Source organism: Haematobia irritans, chromosome 5 (assembly GCF_050003625.1).
Source record: "Haematobia irritans isolate KBUSLIRL chromosome 5, ASM5000362v1, whole genome shotgun sequence".
Lineage (NCBI taxonomy): Eukaryota > Metazoa > Arthropoda > Insecta > Diptera > Muscidae > Haematobia > Haematobia irritans.
In genome coordinates this window covers 174,454,969-174,472,868 of record NC_134401.1, presented here as the reverse complement: position 1 = coordinate 174,472,868, position 17,900 = coordinate 174,454,969, and positions in this window count along the sequence as shown.

Here is a 17,900-nt window from a genome sequence, read left to right as displayed (position 1 = left end):
ACGCATCCGCAATTTTTTTACAATGGAAAAATTAGAAATGCGTGCTGTCATTAAATATTTACATAAAAAAGGTATATCGGGACAAGAAATTCATAATGATATGGTGAATGTGTTAGATGCTCCTTCATATGTTAGGTGAAAGTGCTCCTTCGTATGCAACAGTAAAAAATTGGGTTGCTGAATTTAAACGTGGTCGTACAAGCATTGAAGATGAACCACGTAGTGCACGTCCAAAAACAGCAACAACAATAGAAATTGTAGCCAAAGTGCATGATATGGTATTAAATGATCGACGAATAAAAGTGCGTGAAATTGCTAATATCATGGGCATCTCAAATGATCGAGTCCATTTCTGCAAGATGGGTGCCGCATTTGTTATCAGTCGATCAAAAACGCATAAGAATGAACATTTCTCAAGCTTGTTTGGATCGTTTTAAGCGAAATAAAATGGATTTTAAGCGTCGTTTCATAACTGTTGATGAGACATGGATCCACCACTATACTCCAGAGGCAAAAGAACAGTCCAAGCAATGGACTGAAGCTGGAGGAAGTGCCCCAAAGAAGGCAAAAACAATTCAATCGGCTGGTAAGGTTATGGCAACGGTTTTTTGGGATTTCAAAGGTAAAGGGTGATTCTTTTGAGGTTAGGATTTTCATGCATTAGTATTTGACAGATCACGTGGGATTTCAGACATGGTGTCAAAGAGAAAGATGCTCAGTATGCTTTGACATTTCATCATGAATAGACTTACTAACGAGCAACGCTTGCAAATCATTGAATTTTATTACCAAAATCAGTGTTCGGTTCGAAATGTGTTTATCGACAAATTTTGTTCAGCGATGAGGCTCATTTCTGGTTGAATGGCTACGTAAATAAGCAAAATTGCCGCATTTGGAGTGAAGAGCAACCAGAAGCCGTTCAAGAACTGCCCATGCATCCCGAAAAATGCACTGTTTGGTGTGGTTTGTACGCTGGTGGAATCATTGGACCGTATTTTTTCAAAGATGCTGTTGGACGCAACGTTACGGTGAATGGCGATCGCTATCGTTCGATGCTAACAAACTTTTTGTTGCCAAAAATGGAAGAACTGAACTTGGTTGACATGTGGTTTCAACAAGATGGCGCTACATGCCACACAGCTCGCGATTCTATGGCCATTTTGAGGGAAAACTTCGGAGAACAATTCATCTCAAGAAATGGACCGGTAAGTTGGCCACCAAGATCATGCGATTTGACGCCTTTAGACTATTTTTTGTGGGGCTACGTCAAGTCTAAAGTCTACAGAAATAAGCCAGCAACTATTCCAGCTTTGGAAGACAACATTTCCGAAGAAATTCGGGCTATTCCGGCCGAAATGCTCGAAAAAGTTGCCCAAAATTGGACTTTCCGAATGGACCACCTAAGACGCAGCCGCGGTCAACATTTAAATGAAATTATCTTCAAAAAGTAAATGTCATGGACCAATCTAACGTTTCAAATAAAGAACCGATGAGATTTTGCAAATTTTATGCGTTTTTTAAAAAAAAAAAGTTATCAAGCTCTTAACAAATCACCCTTTATTTTATTGATTGACTATCTGCAAAAGGGTAAAACAATAAATTCAGAGTACCATTGCAATCTTTTGGATCAATGAAATGTACAAATTCGAGAAAAACGTCCTGGCTTACAACACAAAAAAATAATTTTTCATCAAGGCAACGCACGAGCGCACAAGAGTGTTTTAACAATGGCTAAAATCAACGAATTAAAGTACGAGTTGCTTGACCACCCTCCTTATTCTCCTGATATAGCTGCCAGTGACTTTTACTTGTTCCCAAATCTAAAAAAAATCCTTGCTGGCAAGCGTTTTACCTCAAATGAGGATGCAATTACAGTTGTAAACCACTATTTTGAAGGCCTTGAGGAAAACTATTCTAATCAAGGGATAGAATTGCTAGAAAAGCGTTGGACTAAGTGTATTGAAGTTACGGGAGATTATATTGAAAAATAAAAATATTTTTGAAAAACTAACTATTCTCTTTCATTGATAGGCTAAGAAATTTCCGAACCGTCCTCGTAGGCCACTTGATTGTAGCTTCTCTATCTGAGTGTATAAGTATTTATGCCAAGTTTTTCTAAATATTTTATTTCTGCCAATCTACAACATTATATAGAGTTTTTATGCGTGCCGTCCATTCTGTTTCCCAGAATTTGAACGTCTTGAAATAGGATCAGATCTAAGTCTATAGTAATTATTATTATTATTAGTTTATTTAAAATCATAATAAATTATGAAAATAAATACAAAAAAAAAAATGAAGGCACTAACAACTAAGGTTTTCGACCTAATCTATAGTAATTGTAACCAGATCTTACCATATTTCCGGTCAGCTCAGATCAAATCGTATCACATTTGATCTCTCCATTTTTACTCGGCTACATAAGGTTGCCAATTTACTCCCCATATAAAACGCGACCAATATTGAAATTTTAATGTGTGCTTCAAACCCTCTAAACTTTTGTCTGGAACCTCGAAGTGACCCCTCTTACAGACACTGAATTATTAGATGATTGATTTTTTACCCCCCCATTAACTCAACCTATAAATGCGTTTACTGCTGATTTATTCTTTTGGGAATTTGTTTTCGATGGCTTAAAGTTGTCTTTTTCTTTTATGTAATTTGCTCAGGGTCCTTCCTTTCCCTGTCAACTGTAGCTTTGGGACATAGCATTTCTTCAATGTTCTCTGTGTTATTGGCAAATATTTTGACTTTTTATGTTGACATTATTGAAAATGTCGTAGCGGCATTATTGTCGCTGCCTTTGGCATAGCTGACATGATGCTGGAGTTTCTTTGGCTGCCAGTGTCACTCCTAGCTAGAAAATAATCGATGCAGTCGCTGTTATTGCTTTTGCTGTTACAGCTGATTCGACATTGCCGTTGTCACCATAACACCAATTTGTGTTAAGCATAGTTATGCTTATTGGAGAATTTTTCCTTTCGGTCTTTTCGCGGATATACTAAAAAGGATTCACAGTCGCACACACACACACACACACAAACAAATGCATTACAGTCAGTGTACATATGCACTGGAGCTCGTTACAACAGGACAATGAGAAAATATTGAATTGTTGTTCAGCAATGGTAACGGTACGCAGCGGAATTTGTTGCTTGTCGCTTGCAGCTCGTATTTTCCATAATTTGTTGTCAATTGTCGTATTTATTGCATACTGACTGGCTAGGGTGGTTTTGTCGATGCGAGTAACGTTGTAAGTGTAAAAATGGACCCAGTGTTGGAAAAGGGACCTTCAAAAGTTGTAAATCGAAGGCGATTATTATATAGATTTGGAATGTGTTTAATGACAAGACAAAGTAGATTTGCTCTTCACAAGTCATTCTTAGGGTAGGCAAATATTTGATAGAAATCCAAAAATAATTCGTTGCCACACTCAAACCATTTTCAGCTCATATTCGATATATTATATCACGGTAACAGTATTTTCTAAGAACCATATTCAGATAATTGAAAAGCGCTCCCGGAAAAAAATTTAACGCTCATTTTGGGCAAATATTTGCCAAGTGTGATCATACCTTTGTACAATTTAATTGTTATTGACAACAATTACAGTTGAGCTCCATTTTAAATCCCAAATCAAAAACGATATTTTCTGTTTGAATACGAATACGAATACTACTTTCTTTATTGAATAAAAACTTACATCTAGAATAATGAGAATCTTAACCTAATCTAGAACAAGATAACTATCTGTCACCATTCTTGTAGCTCTCTTATCATCTAACAAACGATCCCAAGTGAATATGCAGCACACATTCACGTCCACTAGATTTGTATTTGCGATCCTTTGTAAACACCTTCACACATACGTGTTAGTTAGAATCGCTGGTTCGTATTTCTCTTATCCTCATAAATGGAAAGGGAAACTGATAGACTAAAATTTATGCCGTATCATTAATTTGTGTTATGCTATAGATTAATGATATTTTCAATATGCATTTGGTTTGATTAGAACCCCTCAGAGATCCCGTGTTCAAAGCATATTTGTTTTGAACAACCCTAGTCAATCAGTACATATAATATGGTGTCTAAAACCAAAAAAAAAAATCTTTAGTTCACATTCTCTTATGAATAAAAGTAAGGACACTCCAACTACATCACACACCCAATTGTGCTGCTGGAAGAATATACATCTACGAGTATTTGTGCTCCTTCAAACACCATTTTGCGTTTGACAATATTGGCGTATGCGTTTATTTTGTTTTATGCTCCTTGTTTTGCCCCAAAGATTAGGGTGAAAGGGGAATAATTTCCTACATTCTCGCTTCCTTATAGTATGGTATGCAATCTCTTGGGCGTTTGCGATATTCTGGTATGAAACTTTCCTTCTTTATGCGTTGAATTTCACATTCGATTGGTTCTTTATGAAAGTATGCAAGGAATTGTTGTTAAATCGAAATCTAAATATGGCTTACAATATGGTAGAAGTTGCCGCATATTGAAGATTACATGCATTTCATAATAAGGAACTTAGATGAAGACTCCGTTTTCTTCTTGCTCACATACTGATATGGTTACTTTACGTTCGCATAAATCGATTTTGCGGATTCCGTTTTGGTTTCCTCATGCTTGGGATTCCGATATGTCTGATATCTGACCATTGCCGTTTTATTGTATCTCGGAAATTTCATGGAAAAAAATTGTCAGTATAGACGGGAAAATAATTCCTAAAAAATGCACAATCAAAAAATTTTAAAGTAAACAAGGTTAAAATTGGTTGCATTGTATATTTGGGGTCCAATGTGGCGAATTTGTGGCGGTTAAAAAGTTAATTCACGGGAAACATTTAGTCAGTTGGTGTAGGTGCTACTAACACTCTATATCAAATGTGTACTGTATCAAGTGTGGACATTACTAACCCACAATATCGAACACTGAAAAAAATATTGTCGTGAGGCCAAAGATTTCATGTGCTTTAAATACGAATGCGAATTTTGCTTAAAGTAGAAGACTTATTTCACTGACATAAAGTTTAAAATTTCGTTTGGCTAATGGCTAAAGTAATGAAATTGTCTTTAACCCTAGACAATCATTCTTCGTCAAAGTGACGCCGCGTGATTTCATTCTCGATCTAAAATGAATTTTAGTTGATTGATGAATTTAAGATATACTAATCCAACCATTTTATGAATTTTTGTTTTATACTAATTAAAAACAAATTGAGTAAGAAAATTAACCCAATTTTGGTTCTCATTTTTGCTCGCGATGCAAGTTATAGCGTCATGAAGTAAGTCGTAGTCAAAATGACGAAGGATGACGTTAGTGCATAAAAAATAGGGTTTAGTTTGTTGAATTTTTGTATCTTCACTACAAAGTCAAAAAGCGTTCAAAAACAGGAGATGTTTTTCAACACTTTAAAGGAAATTTAAGTTGTCAGTAACACGTTTTTAAAGGACTTTAATAGCACATGAAGAAAAGAATTGAAAAAAGAATAAATTAAAATTTGTTTCCTAGAATAAGTGCGAAAAACTCAAATTTAAAATAGAATTGTGTTTTAAAAGTATCCCTACTTCAGTTCTACTACCAAAACCAAAATCATTAATGTAAGGAGTAAATCTTTGGAACCGGGCATTTTATTTTTCATTATGCACTCATTCAATCAAATGTGAAGAGGACAGTACTAATGTACATAGTGCAAATTATTATGTGGATTTAACAGCTGTTTTTTGTTTACAAATTGAAAAAGTAAACATAGAGACAATTGAGTTCCATTTGTTTTTGGCCAACGCGAAAACGTCTCAAATATATGAAAACACATCCGAAATCCAGGGTATCACCTCTAAGAAGCATAAGTCAGCTGATTTCAATTTTTGTTATTGTATTAGAATTCTTCCTGTCAACAACACTCTGTATTCTACTCACACAAGCAAACCAACCAATAAGAGCAACTAAATTTGACAGAAAGAATTACGGCCAAGCACATATACGAAGAAGAGAAATTGTTATCGTTTTAGTGATTCTAGCTTATAAGTGTGTACCCTGCCCAAAACCGTACATCTACAATGAAAACTACTACAGGGTTGCAAAGACGAAACCACAGTTCGACATGGACCAGTTTTACATGGAAGTATAGTGGATTTCGACAGAGATTTCCTCGAATTCCACTACGAGCAAGCTGATATTTCCCGATTTATGACAGGCCAGTTGTTCGATGCGTTGCAAACTTAAAGACCATGTTAGTATTACAAAATGCACAAAATATATTTTGCAACATTGGTTCAACGATGAACTTGTTTAATGCGCTTTACAGACTATCAGTTATTCCGGACGACAGTGCTCGTGTCGAACATATCCCATATATTGTGCATATTATAAGTTAAGTCCGAAGGCATAATCGATACTGCTGCATGTTTATGGGATCGATAACACATTTACCGATTATTTAGTCATCGACGACAAGCCGTATCGATCCGACACACTGTAAGATTCTTTACAAACACCGACATTCCGTCCGGAATAACTGATAGTCTGTAAAACGCATAACTGTTTACCGGATAAAATATTTCTCATTAATGTCTCGGTGTGTACATTGTTTTTTAGGTTCTTGATTCTTATAAGATTATGAGCACCAATTACCCTAGCTGATGTAATATTCCCCACTTGACAGCCCTTATATCTTGCAAAGGGAGAATTGTTGACTTGTTGCATGAATTCGAATCAAGTGAAATGACAAAGGATTTCCTCTATGTCCAACACAAAGGATCAAGTGTTGTAATACACCAAGGTGTTCTTTCAATCCACCAACTCGTATGTGACAATGATATTCAGCCAGCAAAGTGTCGTGTGCCGACTGATAGGTCCTCCCATTTAGCCTACAGTCGTCAGTTTTTAATCCGTTGACTGTGCAAAGCCATCCGGCTGGATGGCTGCCTCGCTATGTAGCCACTTCCAACCACATTTCCGGCTATTTAAGGCTATGCATCCGTTTTTCTTAACACGCTCATTACCGTTTCAACAAGGCAGGACACGGACCTTAGCACCATTGGCTAGAGCTAAGGAGAGAGTGGCGACAGCTCTTGTACTTGAAGCAATTACATTCTGTTTCGTTAATTTGGCCCAATTGCCTGCAAAACTCGTAAACATTAACATTCCGACCATTTCCATTTCATTCTGAGCGATACTTTGTTGACAGACGAGAACGAAGTACAGTTGCTGGCTTTGATAAACATTTCCATTTGGAAATTTCGTAGGAGTATGGATGTACGCACGATTTCACCTCAGTGACGTGTCATTGTAGATTTGGTGTTGTTGCGTGCCCTGTTAAATTTTTCAAAAGCCTTTTGTCAAAATTGAAAAGCGAAGGGGTGTAGATGATGAAGACACGAAAGCTACAGAAGATATCAAAGACACTGTCTGACCACCAGCTCCTTTGATATTTCTGCAAATAAAGAAATTTTAAAAATCCCAAATTCTTATAGAGCCTTGTATTGCTAAGATGATTTTACTCAGATGATTATATGGATGCCAGTAATATGTTGAATTACATGGAAACAAAATGAGGCTTATTAGTTTTGGATTAAAACCAATTGAGTACGAGTAGTATTGTTGCATCATATTTTCATCATAGATTACTTTTTTTCAGTAAACAAACCATGTTGCCTTTTCTAGTGTGGAGTAGCAAATTTTGGCTCCTTCTTAATTTTGCACAAATCATCGAATTGTAATTTGCTCATTTTAGCCCACATAAATGAATCTCTAGGTTTACAATGTGATTTGTATGCATGTAGGTATGTTTGTTTCATTTGCTATCGTCTTTTTCGTTATTTGTCGAATTTCATCTTAGCCCAAGGATTTTATCGTAGACTTTGAGTTTCTTTTGTGTGGCATAAGACCAAAGAACCAATCGAGTCATTCTGTACGAGAAAAAACTTTTGATTTGTCTGCAGATTTTTTCATTGTTCCATTTTTCAATTTACTTTTGAGAGCCCTACACAAAACGAGGGGTTGCTATATAAGTTTGGGACGCTTAGCAAATTAATTGTCGAACAGAGAGTAACTCCAAAAAAATGAGTCCCCTCTAATCCACCGCAGTAATGCTGATGAAATATTAGAGTGTTTCAAGTGCCGTGCAGACTCGGCTATAAGAAATAGGTCCCTTGTCAATGTGCAGCACTCATTGATACGTGTTCACCACTTGTGGTAACACAATGGACTGAATTGTCTAAGTGGGCTTACTATAATAACTTGCCACTAACCTAACCTAACTACACCCAGAAGAGGAAGAAGATCATCTCCTAGACCAAAATGTTATTTTCGGTGAACATATGTGTGAATATGGGATCTATAATGATAATGTACTAAACAACCATTTTAAGGAATATGGGTCCTTAAATATAATCATGGAGACCACTGGTATACTTCAGCAGAGAGAATCCCCTTCAAATATCTTAAGCCAGTAGCCTGGCATGAGCCCAATATAACATATACTCAGACCTAATTGACATCCGTTTTGCACGCAGAGAGGGGATATGATCATCTCAAACATGTTTCAAGAGCATAACGCCAGGGTTGGCCTGTCACAAACTGTGACTTTTGCGACATACATTTGCGACGGTATAATACGTATGTCGCAAAAGTCGTAAACCTACTGTAGAAAACCAAATGTTGAATAGAAGAAATCCTGAACATTTTTTAATTTAGTTTGACAGCATTCGCTGTGAGTTTCTGCAGAAATTTGTGAAAGTTTTCCCATGGTCAAGCCTATTTTCTTAGGTGGTATCAAAATTCCTGTTGGTGAGTGTGCAAAATACCTTGGGGTTATATTGGACAGGAGACTGAACTTAAAGCTAAGAAAGGACGAGAAAATCCACGGTTACCCTGTACTCGTGCAAAAGGGGACTAAAACCGAAAATTGTGAACATTCCTAAGAATTGAAACATATTCGCACATAACATCGTCTTGGATATCATCGAATTCGCTGTCTAGCTGACGCGACCAAAGTATTTTCAGTTTGCGACTTTAGTTACTTTTTCTACATTTACGACGCGTATGTGACGTTTACAACTTTGCGACAGTCGCAAAACTTAAAAAAATTTGATGCAGACCATCTCTGCATAACGCTAATTTTTCGTGGGGACTATTTTCTCTGCAATTATGTATTTAGTGTTGTCAGCAAGCATGTTATTTTTGCCTAAAAAGTGTATTTTTGCGACAAAAATTTCCCATGTTCGCCCAGAAAAAAATAACCTAACACTCTTGAAACATTTTAATGTGATCATATTCTTTCTTTGGGTGGTTTTGTTTTTTATTCCAGTTTGACCCTCGTTTAATTCCACGTTTATTTATTTACATTGATTTCCAGGCGTATGCATAATTATTTCCATCTTCTCTTTGGAATTTCTGCATAAGAAGTTTTCCTAATGGCAAAGGGGGCGATAAAGGATGTTGTAAAAAGGCATGCAGTTTCCGTACAAAAGAAGGACAAGAAAAACACGTCAAATAAAACAAACTCTTGAAAAGTTCGAATCAATGGAATTGCTGGCATAGCTTTAGGAATTGACAAAAAAAAAACGTCTGAAGAATAAACCCAAATTACACTGATTCACATACAACACACAGCTAAGAAATGACAATCCATCCACTTGAATTTACAATCATTCGTTGGAAATAGTGCATTGGATTGCAATGCATTTCACAAGGAACAGACGTTGGATGTGTTTGTTTGTTGTTTTTGTTTTTTTTTTCTTGTCTGTCTATGGCACTTGGTGTTAAAGATCCCACCGGTCTTTTGATGATTTGTGCAACTAAATTGTGCTGAATAGAGAATTTCGTTTAGCACGTTCTCGTTTCATTAAGATGTTTATTGTTGATGTTTATTAGATGTTTATTAGTGAAGAGAGATTAAAGATTTCCTCTGAGGAAATATTTTACATTAATATATTTAGAAGAAATTTAGTATTTCAAGTAACAGGTGAATATGGTGAGAGTGTTTGAAAAGACATAATCAGGCAACCAAGTCCATATGTGAATTCCTTATAAATTTCTATTTTATCAAAAACTAGCGTAACCCGGCCCGCTTCGCTGCGCCTTCCGAAGCGTATTTGGAGGAACATTTTGCATTAACTTAGTCAACTATATCCTTCGTGCTGAAAACAAATTCGAAAAGATTTCAATTCTTTTAAACAAATCGGACTACTTGATTTTTCGTTTATAGGTACAAATACGGCGGGAGAGGGTGTACCCTTTCCTCCAATTTTTTTTAATAATGTTCTGTATTCAATTAGTTGGACAATCTTCTATATTTCTTGTGAATTTTAAGTGTGGTTTGTCAAGGAAAGGTATCCTTCTCCTCAACATATCTGAAAATTAAGCACTATATTATAATAACATACAAAGAATTACTGTTTCCCATCCAATAAATCGGAAAAAGCAAAAATAGTAAAAAATTTTACCACATTAACATTTGCTAAAATGCTGGAAAATTATGCAACCTCTACGTTTGCTGCCAATTCCATGTAAATTTAAGTTCTTTACTAAAAAGAAGTCTGGCAGAAGCTTGTTCAAAAATCATAAAATTATGTACCGAGTTCCCATTTACGGACAACCCTCTACTTTCAATTTAAGAAAAAAAAAAACGGACAAAAGGGAACCCTCCCCCACCTTCGTTCCACTCCGACCTGATATCGGACTATCACGTACCCTATATTAATTTAACAACTACTCAATGGTCCCTTCAAATTCTATCGAAGTAAATCGACAAAGTTTATTTCAATTTTCCCCTTCCCCAACCAGATATCGAAAAATCATATACTAATTTAAAAATCGTGTATAAATTTAATCACCTCTTCCCACGTTCCCTGTAAATTTCATGTAGATCGGCGATGTTTAAATTTTGCTCTATTGTTTTAAAGGGACGTCACTTTCCCCGATACAATATCGACAAACACCGTAGTGAATAGCACCCCTAACCATCCCTGAAAGTTCTTGAAACTTTCCTTCAAGTGTGGGGGGTGGGGGGAAGGAAGTATCCTCTTCGTTCATAACCTTCCCCCACTACCTATGTAAATTTCAAGAAAACTTAAGAATTGTTTTTTTTTCAGTTTTAGAGGAGGACCTCCTCCCCGACTAAATATCGAAAAGTGATGTAGCGTATCTTTTGTAAACGTCCCAGAAAATGTCAAGCAAATTATAAGCCTAAAAGGGCGGCCTCTCTTCCGTCCAAATATCACAAAATCAAGTATCAACTATTAATATCGTAACCTCTCCCCAGTCCTCTGTAAATTTCAAGTAATTCGGTAAAAGTTTAATTGTTTCTCTGTATGTACTTAAGAGAAGCGGATGTCTCCCTATGCCCTTTTATTTTTATTAAAAAATCAAGAACCTGATATAAATTTCAAAACCCATTTTTTCCGTAAAATTTCAATCGGGGGAGTTTAGTTTTGTTTGTACTTTCAAACAAAAAAATTCGGGCTAAGGGGTGGTCCCCCTCCCCGACCAAATATCGAAAAATAATGTAGCGGATTTTTGTCTAGATGCCAACCCCAACATTCAATGCAAATTTCAAGCAAATCGCATAATTTTGTTCCAAGTTTCAAAAAGTAGGGCAAGGGGGAGGTCCCCCTCCCCATCCACATATGAAATCATCACCACATTCCCCCTCACATGTTCTCACACTCGCCAAACAGTCGCTCAACCCTTTCACACAAACGGCTCAAAACTACTGAAACCTTATATATTAATTTTTCCTTATTAATTTCTTATATCAACAGCATTACGGGCACTTTCTGGCCAACAACGCTTAGATATAGTGGTGTAAGAAAAATTATTAAAAAGCAAAATAACCTGAAATAATCAGGACATTTTTTGTATGAAATTCCATTTAATAGAGACGAAAACTATAAACGAACTATCACAGAATTATGATTTTTGGTTGATGGTCAACAAATGGAACAACACTCCATGTATATATTGATAATAATCACAGCATCAAACTAGGAATACAAAAGTTCCAAGTCGAATCTTCAAATTCGATAAATTTATTTTTAAATATTTTTGAAAATCGACTTTTAATGGCAAGTCGAAGAGTCGACATTGGATCAGAAGGGCAATATGATGAAAATATTTTTTTGGTAACTCTGAGAGAATCTGTAGACGATATCACTTTTTATTTTTTAAGCCATACATACAACAACAACTTCACATATGAATGTGTAAAATTATGCGCTTTATTAACTACAGCTCAGAATTTAAGAAAAATTGAAAGTCGCAATGCTATTTATTTCGATTTCAATAACTTGAAAACTGGAAATGTTAACTATTCAAAAATTCTAATGTTCCAAAAGTCAACTTGTTGAACCTAGTTCAACAATGTTATTATTTTTATTAAAATTGCGAATTATTTAAATTTATTATTGAATTGAACTGCATTATCTAGTATATAAACGAATTACTGAATTATAATGAATTAACTTTAAATTCAGCCGAAACGGCAACCCTATTTTTTATCCGTTCTACAACAATAGTTTTGCTCAAATGAATTAAAATAGTTGTCATTTTCATTACTGAATTGTTTAATTAACATTGCTCAATTAGACTATTGTTAAAATTCTCAACTTCACTTGTACATCTTCATCGAAAACGGTAAAAAACATCATCGAGAGCAACAGCAATAAATCTGTACACTGAATCTTGAAAATTGTTTTTTTTGTTTCTGTTTCTTTATTTTTTGGTTACTGGTCTTGGCTTCTGCAATAACAATTCTGGGAGTTAACAAAACATTAACTACAGTCCACATTTCGAAACTACTCCCACGTTTGTTCACAACTTTTCCAGAATTTTAAAAAGTCGAAAACGCAAAAAGTTGACTTTTCCAAATTTTCGAAAAGTCGAAAGTTTGGAAAGCCGACGTTCTGATTCGGATATAAAAAAAAAAAAAAAAATGAGAAAAAAAATCGAAATGATGTTCAGACATTCATAAAAAAATCATGAACGGCGTACTCATTTCCAAACGTTCCGTTTATGAAAGTGGATCAAGCGGAGAACAGACGTTATCAAACTTACAACGATTAAATGACACCATTGTTGTCAAAACAACAACCAGCGTTCATGGTCCGAAAACGTAATGATTACAAATTTATAAACAAAATTAAAAAAAAAAAAAAGATTTCATCTACCATGACTCGAACCTGTGCTGTCTGCATCATACACGTTAACAGTCGCCTTAGCACATTGCACCACTGGCGGCTATTATTTTAAAACTTTTCATGGCCAAAGAAAAACGAATGCCGTTCATGAAATCGTGAAGATTCCATTTTGAGTTTTTTGTGAACGTTTCCGTTTCATTTTGTCACCGTCCGTTAACGATTGTGCAAAGTATTTTTTTCTTTATTAGTGTGGGGACATAGATGGCAAAAAGATTATGAAAAGTTTTCAAAAAATGTTTCCTCCAATAAGTTAATCTCAACCACAGCAATATGCTGTTGATGTTAAAATCGAGATTCCGGGTTGCTTTGGGTAGAGTTGATGCCGTCCTTACACATGCACTATATGCTAGTTCATGCACCAATTATGGTCAACAAATTTTATTGTATACATGTAAAAATTTGGGGATAAATACATGTGAGAGTTTATCCTCCCATACGATGAGAGAAAATTGTGACACTTCTCTATCAATGGCTATCATTAAACAGTGGTTTAATGAGTTTGTATAATCACGACGTCGCCCACACTCAGAGAAGGAATATGATCTCAAACATGTTTTAAGAGCAAAATGTTATTTTTTGGTGGTGACCATGTAACATGGTTTTCGCAACCATGTTATTTCCTCGGAAATCATGTATCTGATTTCGGCAAGCAGGTTATATTTGACGAGAAAATAACATTTTAGTGACGAACATGTTACATGGTCACCATACAAAAATAACATTTTGCTCTTGCAACATGTTTGAGGTGATCATATTCCTTCTCTGCGTGCATCTGGTTTAGAATGTGCCACTGTACTGAAAAAATCTACAACTGACAAGCATTTTTCTGTTAAAATTAACTCGCCACGGGACTATCTTCAATTTATTTTTTGTTAACTAACAGTTAGACCTAACCTAGAGCCTAACGAAGCTGCATGGAAATGCACGTAAGTTAGGGTAATTATATGTTGATCCTCCGATTATATAGGGTTAAGAAGTCAAACATAAGACTAGCATGCATATCGTGGGTATCGAATTGCTCTCTTATCAATTAATTCTGCTCGTTCTTACGTAGACAAAGGACTACATTTCGAAATAGTTCGAAATGTTTACAATATTACCGCTAGATGATAAACCATCGTTGAAAAATTTCGAGACTGGGACGCGCACACTAGCCAGTACACATTATTTGTTTTTGAAAAAGATTTGGAATTTGTGTTATTAATGAACTAATGCAAAAACTCCTCTGAGACAATATTTTGATCAGATTGACTTGTTTCTTCGTGAGGCCAAAGATGTCCTTAAGGTACGAACACGAATTTTTCGTAGCATGGAGGACGCATTTCTCTCACGAAAATTCGATACTCTTTTCAAGGAAGTTGTTTTGTCCTTATAGTGATTCGACTTAAAAATGTGTATATGAACATGAAAGAATATTTGGTTTGGGTAAGCTCAACTTGAGTTTAATAATTCTGAAAAATCCTTCAAAATTAATGAAATCGTCTTTACATATATTGATTTTTTTTTTGTATCTGGACTACTAAACTGTGTTTAAAACTAGGAGATGTCTTTCAACATTTTACTTTAAAGACGAAATACATGAACATGAACAGCATAATTTCTTCTTAAATTCAACTCTAAATTTGGAAATTTAAATTGCTGTTAAGATGTTTTTAAGGTACACGAAGAAACAAAGCAGAAAGAATGAATAAATTAAAATTTATTTCCTAGTATCAATTTCAAGTCAATTTTCGGTTACATAGAACATATTTAGTTAATCTTCCAAGTTTCGCAAGAACATACTCGATTTTTTTAATAAGTGGTATGAATTTTTATCACTGGGTTCTGGTTTCAATTCTCTTTGGATCGCAATCAATAGCAAAATCAGCAAGTATTTTTTGTCAGTGTAGTATATACCACATTGCAATTTACTTTTTTGTTGCTTCAGTGTTTGATTGCATTTTAAAATTTTAATTATGTTTCTTAACGGACAACATTAAAATGAACATGTTGACTTGGGAATCCCAAAACCAACGACAATGGTGAATCGCATCAACTTCAACGCGGATCACAGGCACAGCAACTAAACTAAAGTCCATTAAAGACCAAGTCAACTTGGCATGAATTATAAGAATAAAGACTTTCGCAATCGAATGTCTTTAATAGAAGTACTAAAATGGTGGAAATGATTTAGTGGTGATTCCATTTATAAACCTAACTCGACTTAGTATGTTATGCATTGCAAGTAACACAATAGCTCTTACAATGGCATCATCCCTACTAGGGATGCAAGGACATTCGTATACACGCATCCCACCATCTGCCTCACATATGGCCAAGAAGCTCCAGTAGCACAAGCTTCATCTCCAGCCCATTGTCTTGGTTGACTAAAATAACTCGCCATCTCCTTACCAATCTTAGACTTAAGAAAGCAACCGAAAGGACTTGCAAAAAATGGCAACAAGATCTTAATGCAACAATAGAGAATTTGCACTTATTAAAAAGGCAACACAAAACGCGACAACATCAACGACAACTACATGGACCCCCAAGACAAGGGCAACGAAACATCGGCCAAGAAAATGAGAGGGATAATAAGCACCAGGATAAGGATGAGGAGCATACTACAAGGGATAACGATAATTCTGACGATGACGATGATGTTATACAATAACTTCTTCGTTTGAATAGGAAGCTGAGCACATAAAACCCTGTATTGAGCAAATATGCAGTTCTTATGGTATCCTCTTCGCTTCACCATTTGTTGGCAAGCTGAAAGAAACATGAACTATGGATAAAAATATTATAAATTAATTTTATGCAGCAAACCCTCAGAGGAATGGTTTGGTGAAGCTCATGAAGTGCTTGTTGTTGCAATTTTGCCCAAGTATCCGAGATGTGAAACGTTCGTGCAAACCATGACTACAAATTGCAAGTGCCTTAAGTGGCAGCCGGCGACAATTGTGGTAGTAGTGGTCGTCGAAAGGAATTTATTTGCCTTCTCTTCCCCCCATCCTTGGCTCGCATGAGAGATGCATTGGTGTTGTTTGAACCAAATAAGAAACTGAAACATATGACTTTCTTCGGTTAAAGAAAACAATAATATGTTTCACAATGATTTGTAAATTGATTGGAATTCTTATTGACATTTAGATGGTAGTATTTTGTAGAAATGGAATATTGACAAATAGAATAAACTGAGTATTTTCAGAAAGCTTAAGTTGTAAGCAGTGTAAGACAGAATTTCGTTGATTTTTGTTAGCAATGTAGTCTCACAGTGCTGTCTGGATGCGTGTGGCAACTAAAGTAAAGCGATGTTTAAGGTCAAAAAAAGTGTATTTTAGTATTTTTTAATCACATCTTTCTAGCATAATTTTCGTAGCAAGTCGTCCATTGTTTATAACTTTATTTTAAATATTGGTTGCAAAAACCGAACGTGGTACTCAACTTAAACTTCAAAAGACACGTGTATACATTTTCGGATAATTTGTGCATGAATTTACAAAAAAAAAAAATAATAATAATAAAGAAGTAACATATATACGGCCGTAAGTTCGGCCAGGCCGAATCATATGTACCCTCCACCATGGATTGCGTAGAAACTTCTACGAAAGACTGTCATCCACAATCGAATTACTTGGGTTGTGGTATCTTAAAACTTATTAACATCGTTTTCTAAATTGAGAGTTAGTCCATACGTGGTATATATTAGACAAAAAAGTTATGTATAGGTAAGTCTACAAATAATTACGAATCGATATGGACTTTTGCACGGTACGTAGAGAGCCAGAATTGAAATATGGGGGTCGCTTATATGGAAGCTATATACAATTATAAACTTGATATGGACCAATTTTTGTGTGATTGTGTATCGATATGGACCTAGTTAGGCATGGTTGTTAACGGCCATATACTAGCACAATGTACCAACTTTCAACTGACTCGGATGAAATTTGCTCCTCCAGGAGGCTCCAAAACCAAATCTCGGGATCGATTTATATGGACTGATATGGACCACTTTTGGCATGGTTGTTAAATATCATATACTACCACCACTTACCAAATTTCAACCAGATCGGATGAATTTTGCTTCTCCAAAAGGCACCGGAGGTCAAATCTGGGTATCGGTTTATATGGGTGCTACATATAATTATGGACCGTTATGGACCAATTCCTGCATGGTTGCTAGAAACCATATACTAACACCACGTACCAAATTTCAACCGAATCGGTTGAATTTTGCTCATCCATGAGGCTTCGGAGGTCAAATCTGGGGATCGGTTTTTATGGGGGCTATATATTGACCGATGTGGACCAATTTTTGCATGGTTGTTAGAGACCATATACTAACACCATGTACCAAATTTCAGTCGGATCGGATGAAATTTGCTTCTCTTAGAGGCTCCGCAAGCCAAATCTGGGGATCGGTTTATATGGGGGCTATATATAATTATGGACCGATGTGGACCAATTATTGCATGATTGTTAGAGATCATATACTAACAACATGTACCAAATTTCAGCCGGATCGGATGAAATTTGCTTCTCTTAGAGGATTCGCAAGCCAAATTTGGGTGTCCGTTTATATGGGGGCTATACGTAAAAGTGGACCGATATGGCCCATCGGTATCGGACCGATATGGCCCATCGATATCGACCTATATCAATAACAACTACTTGTGCCAAATTTCAAGTCGATAGCTTGTTTCGTTCGGAAGT